The sequence below is a fragment of the Corythoichthys intestinalis genome, chromosome 9, assembly GCF_030265065.1.
Source record: "Corythoichthys intestinalis isolate RoL2023-P3 chromosome 9, ASM3026506v1, whole genome shotgun sequence".
In the NCBI taxonomy this organism is placed as follows: domain Eukaryota; kingdom Metazoa; phylum Chordata; class Actinopteri; order Syngnathiformes; family Syngnathidae; genus Corythoichthys; species Corythoichthys intestinalis.
In genome coordinates, this window is record NC_080403.1 from 47,848,132 (window position 1) to 47,862,500 (window position 14,369).

The 14,369-nt window shown below is 37.5% G+C and overlaps 1 protein-coding gene across 3 annotated transcripts in view; it reads left to right on the forward strand.

Annotated features, from left to right (window-relative positions):
- Window positions 1-2,979: 2,979 nt before the first annotated feature.
- The window catches only part of LOC130921213 (vitamin D3 receptor B), a 110,772-nt gene continuing 99,382 nt past the window's right edge, over window positions 2,980-14,369 (forward strand). Inside the window, exons 1-2 of one of the 3 annotated variants that reach the window (XM_057844847.1) lie at window positions 2,980-3,062; window positions 3,760-3,833. The gene's annotated coding sequence lies outside the window, so the exon portion shown is untranslated. The other 2 variants (XM_057844848.1, XM_057844849.1) reach the window with 2 other exon arrangements.

Below are 14,369 nucleotides of genomic sequence, written 5' to 3' on the forward strand. Positions count from 1 at the left end.
GAATGGAAAGATAAGACACAAGACGGATATATACATTCAACATACGGTACATAAGTACTGCATTTGTTTATTATAACAATAAATCAACAAGATGCCATTAACATTATTAACCCATGGATAGAAAAACTTGTAGTTCTTAAAAGATAAATGTTAGTACACGTTATACAAATTTTATATTAAAACCCTTCTTAATGTTTTTGTTTGATTAAAATTTGTAAAATTTTCAATTAAAAAAATAAACTAGTACCTCGCCATTGTTGATGTCATTACACCAGTGCTTCTCAATTATTTTCTGCTACGCCCCCCCAAGCAAGACGTAAATTTTTCGCGCCCCCCCAAACTCTCTGCCGCCACTGTAAATAGTATTGTCTATAAAATTACTATTATAAATACGCATCTGCCTAATATTGTGTCCTTTTTTTCTAATAAAGAAAAAAAGTAACATAGATCAACTTATAATAAAGTATAACTTTATTAACATTGTTTTGTTTGTAACAGAGAAGACTTGACGTGCATCAATTTGCCTGAATTAAAAAAAAAAAAAAAAGTCACATTCAAACTGTAAAAATACACTCAAGGTACATTTTTGACCATTTGATACCGAAAAATAAAATGTAATAAAATCAGTAAATAATAACAAATTCAAATTGATTAGAAACATTCACTCATGAGGACCATATGCCAAAAAATTTGACCGAAAAAACAAAAATGAATAAAGGAAAAAAAGAGTGTCCTTGGACAGAAGGATAGTTTTTATTTTTGCTGCTCACACTCAGTATTACCTCCTTTGCAATGGTGTGGAGTCATTTTGCAATGAGCATGCTAACAATGCTCACTGGTTTACTGATATAACACTGACAAAGCAGGACGATTGCTGGCAATATTCGGCACGTTTTCGCTGAAAAACAATCAAGCGGCTTATCAATGAGATTGGGGTCGAATGTCTTTAACTGGCGTCTTGATTGATTTGGCTTCTGGCGGTCCGCTATAGTTATTTTTAGACACAGTAAACAGTCCTTCCTCATCACCCACACTATTAAAAGTCAAAGCTAAAAGGCAAACGGCACGAACAAAGCGCATTCTCGGCGGCCGAGGTAGAACCGTAGGTGAGGGCGGTCGTCGTTACCATCCCAAGCCGAAAATGGCACTTATCGGGCGGCGGCATGAGAACCGGACAAGACAGTGGGTCGCTGCGAGAGTGACTCCGGTCGGAAAACGGCTTTTGAAAACGGCGGCGGCGCACTGCTCTTCATATTTGTTTTCTGTGTGATGAGTGCTCTTCCTTAGTTCGAAAATACTGCACGCACTCTGAAAATGAGAGCGCCACTGCCACCCACTGAGTGGATGCGCAAGTACACTTTATTCCAGTACGGCAGAAAAAAAAAAAAGCATGTTCCCCGAGGTCACATGCGCCCCCCCTGGCATCGCTCTGCGCCCCCCCAGGGGGGCGCGCCCCACTATTTGAGAAGTACTGCATTACACCATGCTCACTCCCCAAACCCATAAAATCATTTGGACCCAAGCGCCAGCAGAGGGCGCCAAACAACAAAAAAGAGGTAACTAGTAACAAGCGGACATTACACTGCTGTCATTTTAATCTGAGCGGGGCATGTGCGTTAATTGCGTCAAATATTTTAACGTGATTATTTTTTAAAAAATTATTACCGCCCGTTAACACGATAATTTTGACAGCCCTAGTTTTTATTAATGTCCCCTCCCCAGCAAAAAGTGTACATGCAGGTTATGCTGTTATATCGTCCCAACCAATGTTGAGACCAAACCTACGCCCGTGTTTAAACAACAAAAATAAAGATTTTTATGGTTTAGTCACATGCGTCTCTCTTAGTGAAAAGTGCAACACTATGAAATTGATAAATGGGCAAATGTATGTGAAAATTATTTCAAAGAATTGTGTGGTTACACCTATATACTTTCTGTATTTGAAATTTGCAGATGCAGTTTTGACCCAGCCTGCAGCAGAAGTCGGAAAACAATTTTGGTTGAAAAAGGATATATGAAGCCGGATGAGGCCCTTCTCCCTCTTTCCCTCTGCCCTTCCTATCTGTCCCCCTTTACAGTGTTTTTATTACAGACACACCCCTGACCTTCATAGTCCTCCTCCACACACACAAACACACTTACTGTGTACCACCATTTCCTCCATTGACCACAGCTCCCATGTGCACCACGAGCGTGGACGTACAAATGCCATGTGAACGATTGAAGCGTGAAGCCGCAGTGGATTCGATATTTACTCGAGGAAAGCGCGACAAAACATCAATATTATGCATCGGCGTCCAGTCATCTATTTTCAGTCCTCTCGGTGTGCTTTGCATTGCAAATGTATGGCAACACACGGCCCGGAGCGGCGGCATCGCCTCGCAGCCTACCAGTGCACTGCAGAGTAGACACACCCCTCGTCTCCACACGCCTGACCGCACACATTTTGAGGATGTCAAACAAACAATGAGGCGAGACGCATTAATCAAAACAGGGCGAGCGTGTGCATCTCATGGCGCAATTTCGGCATTGTGATTTCGACGGGGAGCAACGGTACAATTATGTTTTACGTATTCACACTATGAACACCCGTCGTTTTACAAACAAAGACAAAAACGCGTGGCCTGAATTTCATAAGCTCCGCCTTTCGGGATGGAACACTACTACTGTTGATAGCGGTGTCGTGGTAATCCCCGCAACGGGGGTCTTGCCAGTGATTCGCGTAGATAGAGGCACAAAACCATGTTGCTTTAAGCTCACGCGGTCAAAGTTGTTTACCTCTTCGTTACCTCTGACGTCACGACACACCCCTGTTTCGAGGGCTGGGTTATTGCATTACGGGCATGACAACGGACCAATCAGCGTCCTGATATGCATGTATGTCACCAACCAGATCAGGGCTGAGTCGCTAATGTTAAACGTGATTGGTTATGAGGAGTATGTGGGCGGGGAGGAAATCCCTCTTTCCCGTAGAGGCTCCGAGGAGGAGGCGGTGCATAACAAAAAGTAATGGCCATCTATTTGGTTACCGAAGAGCCGAGGATATATGTCGTCGTACAACAGTAGGTGTGAATTTCTTCTCAGCGTGTTTTGGCGCTTGTGCTTTCTGTTGGCAAATGAACAGTTTTGCCTTTGAATTTTTTTGGACTCGCTCGGTCGTTTCACCGCTTGAAAGCTGCCCGAAGTTGGTGCCGCGTTTGAGGAATGAAGCCAGCCTGCTAACCACGCTAAGCGTTAGCCACTAGTACCAGCGCCGCCGCGTGCGCGTGAGCCCCGACGTCTGGAAGGGCGGGCGGCCGATCGACTCGTCTCAACTCACATTTGCAAAAATTGGCAAAACACAATCTTCTCCTCACTCGCAAACAATCCCCGTCAACATGGAGCGGACACGCACGAGGACGACATCTAAAGATTAAAAGCAAGTGAGATCTTATTGGGGGGGAAAGTTGAGTTCAAATGTAAAGGATTGGAAACTCACATTGCACAAGAGCAACGTGCGAAAGTCCAGACTGTGATTTATTGAAATATCTCCTACTTACGACAGCCTAATTTGAAAGCCAGTCGCGTCTTATAAACTTGTCGATGTATCAATATCACTGCGCAACTACGGTTGACAATTTGGCTGTGTGATGATTAACATCGCGCTTGTTATGTTGATAATAGTTTAGCGTTATATAAACGGCAATTGTTGGCCAGGTCCGAGGGTTAAGGCCCCCTTCACTGACTTGCCACATGCCTTTTTGCTTTTCTATTGAACAGGATTAGCATCTTGGGATAAACGGAGGAAAGCTTTCAAGTCTCAGCCAGTGTTCAAGGGCATGCCAAATCCTCAGGTGAGCCATTTCTATCACACATAAGCCGAAAGAAACGGCTCAAATAATGTAATGGTGCTCAAATTTGTTATTTTATATTATTTTTTGCTGTGAAAATTGCTCACTCGCAAAAAGAAAACAAGAATTGTTGCTGCTCTTATGTAAAGTCAGAGTTACACACTTACTTTAGTGTTATTATGATAATGAAACAATATGAAATATAGCTGGTGAACCCACTCGCTTAAAGTCAAATGACAATTTGACACGAGTAATTAGCAAGTATTCTTTAAACCACCACACTCATCCCAAGGTTGCTTTCATACTAAACAATCAAAATGAATTACGCTTTCATCTCTCAAACAACCTTACAACCAGATAGCAGACCGACGTTGAATAGATGCTGGATCAACATTCCACGGTCGAGCTTATATCGTTGAATCGACGTCACTTTTGCGCCCTCAGTTAATGTTGTTTCAACGTTGAAATACTTACAAAACCTAAACGTCATTTCGTTTATTTATAATATTGGAACAACGCTGAACCAAACATTTTTGACCAAAATGCTCGCTCATCCATAATTCAATGACTTTGCAATCATATTTCCCTGTCAATCATAAATCAACTATTTGTCAACATTAGTTCATCAACTGTAAAACAATGTTAATCCAACCATCGCCTGACATACCGTAGAACAACGTTGTTTCAACGTCACTTGATGTAAAAAATTTCTATGTCAACCATACTGATGATATTGATGGGAAAAACAACGTTTATTCATTGCCGGTCTGCTATCTGGGTAGTTTCTGCTAACTCAATGCTAGCATAGAATAGGAAATTCCATAGTCACACGTGCTAACAATTAGCATCCTTGTGACATCGCATATCTAAACATGGTCAAGTGTAGCGTATTAACTAGGGCTGCTGTTATCGATTATTTTAGTAGTCGATTAATCGATGAACTACTTAGTTTGAATAATCGAGTAATCTGGTAAGGAACATAAAGAATTAAAATACCTGAGCTGAGTCTCAAATGGTATAAAAAATAAATAAATGAGGATCTAAGTACAAGAAAAGAACAATTTGCTACCTTACCATGGACTTCATAATATATTGACAGGGCATGGGGCCGATAAATAGGCGTACTGTTTCCGTCAAAGCTGACCGAATGGAAACACAGACAAGGAGCTTTTTACGTTGAATTGTGAATAAATGCTTAAATCCCTGATTTTTTTTGTTATAGATATGAACGTAAAACAGTCTTGATTCTTAGTTAAAAGCAAAAAAACGGGCAGTTAGCATTTATTTTACGTAAATATGTCGAATGTGCTGCTAGTCTTTAAGCCACTGTGGCGCCACCTTATCACCACAAAGAGCTTTTAACGTTGAAAATTTTTGCGACTAAATGCTTAAATCCCTGAATTCTTTATAGATATGAACGTAAAACAGTCTCAATTCTTGGTTAAAAGCAAAAAAACGGGCAGTTAGCATTTATTGTACGTAAATATTGCAAATTATGACTCCAATGCCGTAGCGGTGAATTCCTCCTATTGATTTTTTTCACATTTCAAAATGCATGCATGGTACGAAAAATAGAATAATTACCTTGAATCCTCCAACAACTCACTCCTGAGACAATCCTTCGTGTTTGTATGCGGTAAAGCTTTCGTACTTTTTCAACCTAACTCCGGCGTTGGATTGCTGCATGTGTTTTGAGAATAACTGCGACCGACTGAAGCGGACTGTTGGACGGTGCCCTACTTGAAGGCGTGGTGCAGTGTCTGGGGATGAGTCCCGTCAATATCTTTATGAAGTCTATGAACTTGCATAGCAAAAGACCGCTAGCTTAAATGCTACAAAATGCTTTTTTTTTTTTTTTTACAATGTTCTTAATATGGTTCAAACACATATTCCCACAAAAAATGGCTAAATATACCTATAAACCAAATTACAAATGCATTAATAAAACATCAGCTCAAACAAAAACTTGGCTTACGTTGGTCTTAACAGGGAGCAGATGGATTCAGCCATGTGAAATTAGTTATGTCATATTCACTGTTGCCACTAGAGGGAAGTGAATCCACCCAAATCAATAAAGGTAAATGCAAACACTTTCAAAACAAACCATAACAACAACATTTTAATTAAACGAACACTCAAAGCAGGTAAATTTAATTTGAATCTTTTATCTAATAGAATTACTCGAGTTAATCGATTAATCGTTACAGCATTAATATTAACAGACAATATAACAAAATAGCAGGCATATATATTCTTCATTGTCTGCAAATAATGGCTAATAAGACTACTTTGCTAAGAAGCTGGCGGAAAAACTGAATCTCCAGTACAATATTGTATATAACAGATGTCCCATTGCAATTTTTTAAAAACTTATGAGCTGATTTTTTTTTCGCCAATATGACCCAGTTCTGATCCAATACTTATATTTTTAGAACATTAAAAATAATGCATTTCTTTTGCCATTACTGACCCCCAATACCTGTATGTTTAAAGGTACCGAACCCCACAAGTTTCACATGTGGAATCACCGAACCCTTCGGAATTAGATAATAAAGGAATTTTTTTCAAATTCAAAACCAATATATCTAAACTAGCAAGCTAACAATTTAGCAAAATCCCATTCAAAATTCTTCTCATTTTGATCGCATGTTTTATAAACAAGTCAAAATTTGAGACCACGCTACCCATTGGTCTGTTGCATCCCCTCATACCAAGTGCGAGTCAACCTTCCACTGAGCAAACCAGTTCCTCCTCCCACCAGATCCAGGACTAGCTGTTAAAGAAATCTATTAAGCCTGTAAATTGGGAGCAAACCAGTCCAAAACCTGGTCTAAAATTTATTTATAGATTTAATCAGCGACTGAAAATAGGGCCCTGCGTTTCTTTACCTTTGCCGAACCCCTTAGACTTACTCAACGAACCCAGGTTAAGAACCACTAGTTTAGACCATTAAAATATATAAAAAATAATGCAACCATTATTACATATATCCTTTTTTATTGTCGTTTACAAAATGAACTGTATTATAACTGACTTTCTCTGCATACCAGGCTATGAAAATACATGACATAATAAAAAATATCTAAATCCTGAACAGTTCAAAGTCAAAAGACATAATAGAACTCTGTTTTTACAAAATAAATTCATAACAGTCAAAAGATTAAGAAGACAAATGCTGCCACAAACTTTGTCAGATGTCAAATTTATTTATTTATTTTTTATTAAAGCCCTGCTGGCACCACCCAGAGGAATGTTCTATTTACAAATATTACACCATGCGCTTTTACCACGAGGAATAGTCACACACAGCGGACATGTTTGTCTAATGATTTGATTTAAAGCAGCCGAAAAGTGCAACGGTGCTGAAAACATGTGAATGCTGGATCAGATCCGATGTTATAACCAAATCCAATACTGTTAAATACTCCAAAAATGGCCTTATCGGGTGGTATATCCACGTCTGCATTATCCTGTACAAACCCAGGTAGTCAAAGCATGCACACCACAATGAGCAGCAGAATGTGCTTTGAAAGGGAAAGTGTGACAAAAACTATTGAATAAATTCTTATTCAGGCTATCAAATTGTGACAACATTCAATGATGGTTTTTTTCTTTAATAATCACACTACAGTTTTTTTCCCTTTATGATCATCTCATGGCAAAGCAGAAGTGTACTGAAGTGTGGCTGCTCAATTCCTTCAAGACCTTTTAAATCCACAAAGTCCACTGCCAAATTCTCAACAATCATAAATAGGGCTGCAGCAATCGATTATTTTAGTAGTCGATTAATCGATGAAGTAGTTAATTCGAATAATCGAGTAATCGGATAAGGAACATGAAAAATTCAAATACCTGAATTGAGCCTCAAACGGTATAAAAAAATAAATGAGGATCTATGTACAACAAAAGAACAATTTGCTAACGTACATAGCAAATGTCCGCTAGCTTAAATGCTATAAAATGCTAGTGCTTTTTTTTTTTTTTTTTTACAATGCTCTTAATAAATGGTTCAGACTCATATTCCAACAAAAAAGGGCTGAATATACTTATAAACTAAATTAGGAATGCATTAAAAAACATTAGCTCAAGCAAAAACTTAGCTTACGTTGGTCTTAACAGGGAGCAGTTGGATTCAGCCATGTGAAATGAGGCAGACCAGAGGGCAGTGTATCCACCCTAATCAATAAAACTAAAAAGAAAAAAACTTTCCCAAAAAAAACTTTCAAAATAAAACATTATGCCACTTTAATTAAACGAATACTCGAAGCAACACAATTTAATTTGAATATTTTTTTTCTAATCGAATACTCGAGTTAATCGATTAATCGTTGCAGCACTAATCATAAATATGATCATCCTTTATCATAAATAAATACACATTTTACATTATGATATTAATTCATTCAGTTTGTGTTTATTTTTAAATCCAAGTATCTCGCTTGGATTTTGAAAGAATACTCAGCTACTTTACGGTCTTATCAAGATGGAGAAATGACAAAAATGTATTCATCTAAATTTATAACCACCCTGTCGCCTCCCTCCCTCTCGGCAGTCAAACGTAATTTGCCCTATTACATTGCTTCCAGTGATTGTGCTTAATATTGGCTTATTATTGTTCACGTGTTTAGAAATAGAAAGTAAAAAATATTTCAATTTAGTCCGCTTCATTTCTTGTACGGAAAATAATGAAAGTATGAGTTTAAAAAATCACAACTGTCAATTGACAGTGGCTATTCTTCCACATTAGCTCAACATGACAAACCTGTAATCGTTCAAATGGAGTGCTGATGCATCATATGTATTTGTATATAACATTGTAACAAGTGGTGAACATACTTTTTTTTTTTTTAACTTATAAAAGCTCTTTTACTTGATTACTGCAGATGCATCATGATTTCTATGAAGATGCATGTGGTTCACATGGTATAGTCCATTATTTAAGCATGGCGGATACCAATGGATATGTATAAAACTAGATGTCTGATGTGCTCTCAGAGCCAATGGGAACAGGTGTTGTCACTTGTTGGCAGTTTTGCTTCGGGGCTGTTTAATAAATATAAAATAATAGTCAATGGATGGCTTATGTCAAAATAGCTATAAACTGCTCAATTGTCAAAAGATTTTTAAAGGGCTTGTTTTGTCATAAACTTAGGAGATGCATTAACTTAACTGAATAATTAAAAAACAAATCTAAACATATATAAATGGAACTTTGTCTATGTGTGTGTGTGTTCGTTCCCTATGAACTCTGAAACGGCTCGACCGATTTTCTTGAATTTTGTCATTTGTACTATAGTGTTCTTAGATGGGTTTGATCTCTGTAGACTTTCATTTAGTGCGGAAAATTAGTTCGAAACTCAAAATTAGCAATAAAAATATCTGATTGTGTCAGCTACAGCGCTGTCTTTTGTCTTTTGGGTCTCTTGCGATTGCAATGTGATGTGATGATACGTTGTGGCTTTGAGTACTGTACAGCAAGACGCTGGATTTCGAAAAAATGCAAAATATTCTAGAATATTAATATGTGATTCATTTGGGCTGGATATTTCTCTTGCGATTGCAATGTCGCAGTAAGCTTTCGAGCTTTACGGCTTCAAGTACAAATTTAAATGTGCTGTGATGATACATTGTGGCTTTGAGTACTGCACAACACGACGCTGGATTTCGAGAAAATGCAAAATTTTCCAGAATATTAGTGAGGAATTCATTTGGTATGGATATTCATACTGTAGTGACTGTTATTATGTGTTACGCCCGCAATGGTTCACAGGTAGTTGTGGCGACCGTGACTGAAAGTGGGGGTTACTGTTGTTATGTAGTAGTATGGGGCACAAAAACAGCAAGTGTGAAACATGAAAAAAGTACAGTTTTCCCAAATACTACTAAGGCATTTATTTCGGCCAGATATTACTCATTTGGTTTTCCTCTGTAAAATTCAAGTTTGAGTCCAAAAATTAAAAAAAAGGTTTCCAACCATTTCGAATGAACATAGACAGATGAGCACATATTGTAACATCTACAAGGACAACGACAACTTTGTGATGATAATACACACTCAGCAGGAAAAGCAGTACGTTACTTTCAATTAACCCTACATTGAATCCACAAACTGTATGTTAAAAAAACCAAAACCAAAAAAAAAATATATTGTCTGAACGTTTAACATTTTCTAGAATTACTGACCAGATAAGTCCAGTGGCCATGCTTCAGACTGGCCAGTGTTTTAAGAGGACCCACGCCATTCTGAAGCTAATGCTAACATGAATGTTAACGCTAGAGGTTACATTTACAATCTGATGATCACTCAGCACAGACCTTTAAAGGCTAAAGCAACATTGCATATTCTCTCTTGCCAAGATAAGAAAAATAATCTTACCGTGTTTCCAAACAAGCAAGATGGAGTGCAGTTGCATGGATCAATCTCTGATCCATGCGGGCTCAGAGATCGGTCTCCTGCAATATTTGGGGTGACTGTGGTGTAATTCAATGGAAGATTCATCTGAAAAATCCACCTTTTTCCACTAAACAGTGAAGTTTGGTGGTGGCAAAATCATATTTTTGTACATTCAACATCATTTGGAGGGTCTTAGCTTTCATATGAGCCATTTCTGAAACCAATTGAATAATTAAAAGTCAGGTTATTAGCAATTGTTTTGACAAAATGGATAAGCGACAAGACTTTTGTCAGGGACTGTATATATTTTCAAAATCCAACCTGAATCATAGCCACCTTAAAATGGTTTGTCATAAACCAAACTGTTTGTAAATCAGTCAATAATTCAGCGAGTTAAGAGTATTATAATGGAGTAAATCACTCACCATACATCAGCTACAAAAGAACACGCCATACAAGTCCAGCGACGCAAGATGGCTGCCAGTCACTTATGCTGCAAACGCCACCTTTAGACATCTAGCCTTCTATTTGATATATATGGAGTTACAATCCATCATTTTATGACAGTAGCAATTGATGGCTTCATTCTGGCGTGTAATGTACAGGGAGAGAAAGGCCCTTGTACTCAGCTGTAAACAACCACTTGTACTCTAGATACATGCCACATATAGATGTTTACAGGTCCTCAATTAACTCTTGTGGATTCTAGTTGAAACTCATCATACATAGTTTTTTTTGTTGGAGATGGAGAATCTGCAACTTAAGAAGATGGAGTTCTTTTTGAAAGGCAATATTTTATTTTATGACTCTACAATATATATAGTATGTTAGTGGTGCAACAATAAATCGGTTAATTAACAAATATTTTGATAACCAATTAATCGTTTTGGACCTTCTTCATCTTAAACTTGTCTAAAATAGTGAAATTATAACATACATATAACTTATCAGTTGTAAGTATTATCAAATTTCTTCATTATGTTTTTGCCACAGTAGGACATGAACAAATATCCGCTTTTACTTTGGAAAACAATTCATATTTTTGCCAATTTTTGGACACCTTTTTGTCTAAACTAGATTCTTAATAAGGCTGCAACAACTAATCGATTACATCGATTAATACATTAGTTGTCAACAAATTTGATTACCGATACTAAGGGTGTAATGGTTCATGTATTCTTATTGAACCGTTTCGGTACTTGGTGCTCGGTTCGGAACGGAGGCGTACCGAACGAGTTTCTGACGTAATGTAACCCTTACTTTTTAAGGCTGTGAGTCGATTGGGTTACAGTTTCTTTGTGTAAATTACAGTATATTTACTCCGTCTTCTCTACTATAATGAGGACCAACACGGTAGGACAGTAAGAAACGTCAACGGCGCGACAGCGTGGCCGCCGCGAGAACACAGTGAAACTCGGGCGTTAAAGTCAATCAGCCAATGCACACCAGTCGCAGTGCAGCCGCGTGTTAGATGCGTCCCAGAAGCGGCTCAACGCGATGCACGCGAAAAGAATGGCAGAGTTTATTATTTGACGTGAGACGCGGCCCTCCTGCGTCAATACTACTAGCTAGCAGACCGGAAGTCACTCGTGTAAAAATACGGTGGATCCGGTCGATTTTCAAACTAATATGCAATCGTGACTAGAGCAGGGCGGTAAACCGAAAATTTACCGTTACCGAAATTCTTCACGATGACCGACGTAATTTTGACCATGTCGGTAAATTCGGTAATTTAATAAAAGAAGAAAATATAGCCTTTTCATCCCGCTTTGACTCTGTGTTGTTCGGCTATGTTCATTCCCCTTTAAGAAAGCAGACAGTGCGCTTACGTTTGGAGTCACATGGTTTTCAGGAAGCCAATCAAACAGAAGCCCGGTAGGCTAACGCTAGCAGCTAACGCTAGCGGCTAATGCTACAAGTAAACGGGATGAAGTCGGGCTTAAGTTAGCTTCGCCAAACTTTCACCCGACATTAAGTAAACTCTTGACGGGTTCCAGATAAAGATGGAAAAACCGAGGCTTTCTGAAACAATGAACCACTTTTAAGACAATTGCCCTAAATTGAATCACTGTTTGACACACTGCAAGAGCCCCATCTACTGGATAAACAGTGCAAGTTTCTTTTTAAAAGTAAAGTTGACAAATTGCCTCAGCATTACATACAGTATCTTCAATAGAATTAAGTGGATGTCGTCTATTTCAACCAGGAGATCGTGTCGTCATTAAGTGTGATTTACACAATTAAAGTTGACCTCTTTAAGCCTGTGTCATTGCTTTTGTCGGTGAAGATGTGTTCAAAGCAGTATTTGTAATACACGACAGTGCTAGTCTTGTAAGTGGCTCGTCCTAGATGACGGCGAGTAACTATGTATTGTTTATTCTTTGTAAAAATTACACTACAGTAAGCACAGTGCTTGGGAACAGGAATATTATTGCATACTGTAAGGATTTCCAAAATCATAAGATGTAAATTGAGCCGAATAAAAGAAAGGAAAGGTTTGTGAAACATTTTATTTTTTAATTAAGTATAATTTCTGGGGGGCGGGTGGATGTGTCGTATTTGTATCTATTCTAAATATCTAAACGTATGCCACTATCTAGTGTATAACAATGCGGAATGAATTTAATGAAATTCAAGTGATGATATTTTTCAAGCCATACAAGCTGTTATAAATGTTCACACAAGAATTCTTATTGTTTACAAGATTTTTTTTAAATACTTAATGTTTAGACTGCATGTGCAATTGTTAAATTGAAAGCTGGTAAATAAATTTAACGAGAAACTGTTAATTTGTATTCCATGCATTGATTCAAATTTTCAAATTATATAACTGTTTGCTTGGGCGAATTTATCGTCATTTATCGTTATCGAGGTAAATCTGCTCAATTTATCATGATATGTACTTAAGGCCATATCGCCCAGCCCTAATCGTGACCCACTTTTTGAGTCCATCAGATCTCTTGAGTGGTTGATCGGGGCTCAGTTGACTTGTCTTTGTTGATTTACTGCTGTCTTCTCTTCTATAATAATAACCAACACGGCCCCGTGTTCAATGCAAATAGGATGCACATAGGAACTAAAGTTATACAACATAAAATATACAATATAAATGTATACTACATCACATTTGTAAAATACAAACACATAATAAAATAAATAATAGCCCATTTAAATAAAATAAATTCAAATGAGATAAAACATCTGTAATTAAATAATAAGAATAATACACAGATCCTGCTTACACAATTAAATTTATTTATTTATGTGTGGCGCTTTAACTTGAGAAAATCCACCAAAAAGGCTTTTGAAAACCGTTCATGAGAAAAAAAAAAGTTTCATTGAGGCATTTCATTTGTAAAATACTTGTTAAAAACTAGAGATGCACAATAATATTGGTCACCGATAATTATCGGCCGATAATGTAATTATGACGTCACACAGATAATCCAGATAAAACGAAATTCAACCGATAATGCAATCCGATAATTATATACTTGATTTAGCCTCCAAATGTGCGCAATCAACAGTTTTGTCCAATTCTGCTAGTTTTAAGGAGGTGTGTTTTTTCTGTGTACTAATGTGATATATGTTAGGACTGGCTTACTTTTAAAGGCATTTTTGTGCAACTTGGGTGTTTACTCTCTACGTAATTGTTGCCAAAAGCTTACCGTTACACAATGTCATTGTCATTGCCATTGTTTAGATGTTGGAATTTACTACTTGTTCACATTTGATGTGGAAGAAAAATAGCACTAAATTACATTTTTGCACAGTAACATTTGATCTTTGTATACTTTAAAATTTTACATACATATTTGAATAGAATTATCGGCGTGACATTATCGGTTATCGGGTGGAAGGGGCAGGAAATTATCGGTTATCGATATCTGTTGAAAAATGTATTATTGTGCATCACTATTAAAAACTTTGTCATTGGGATTGCTTTTCTCTTTAGCAGAGGAATTCTTTTTTCCTCTTTCTTTCAGAAAAAAAAAGCTGACCAATAAGCGGGGTCTGAAAGGCAAATTGTTGTTGGATTATTATTTTTAAATGCTCGCTACTTTTTGAGCAGAATTCTAGCCTTGTATAGGCTACTGTTCCTATTGTTGAAAGCACAAAAGTGTGTAATAAACAACTAGCACATT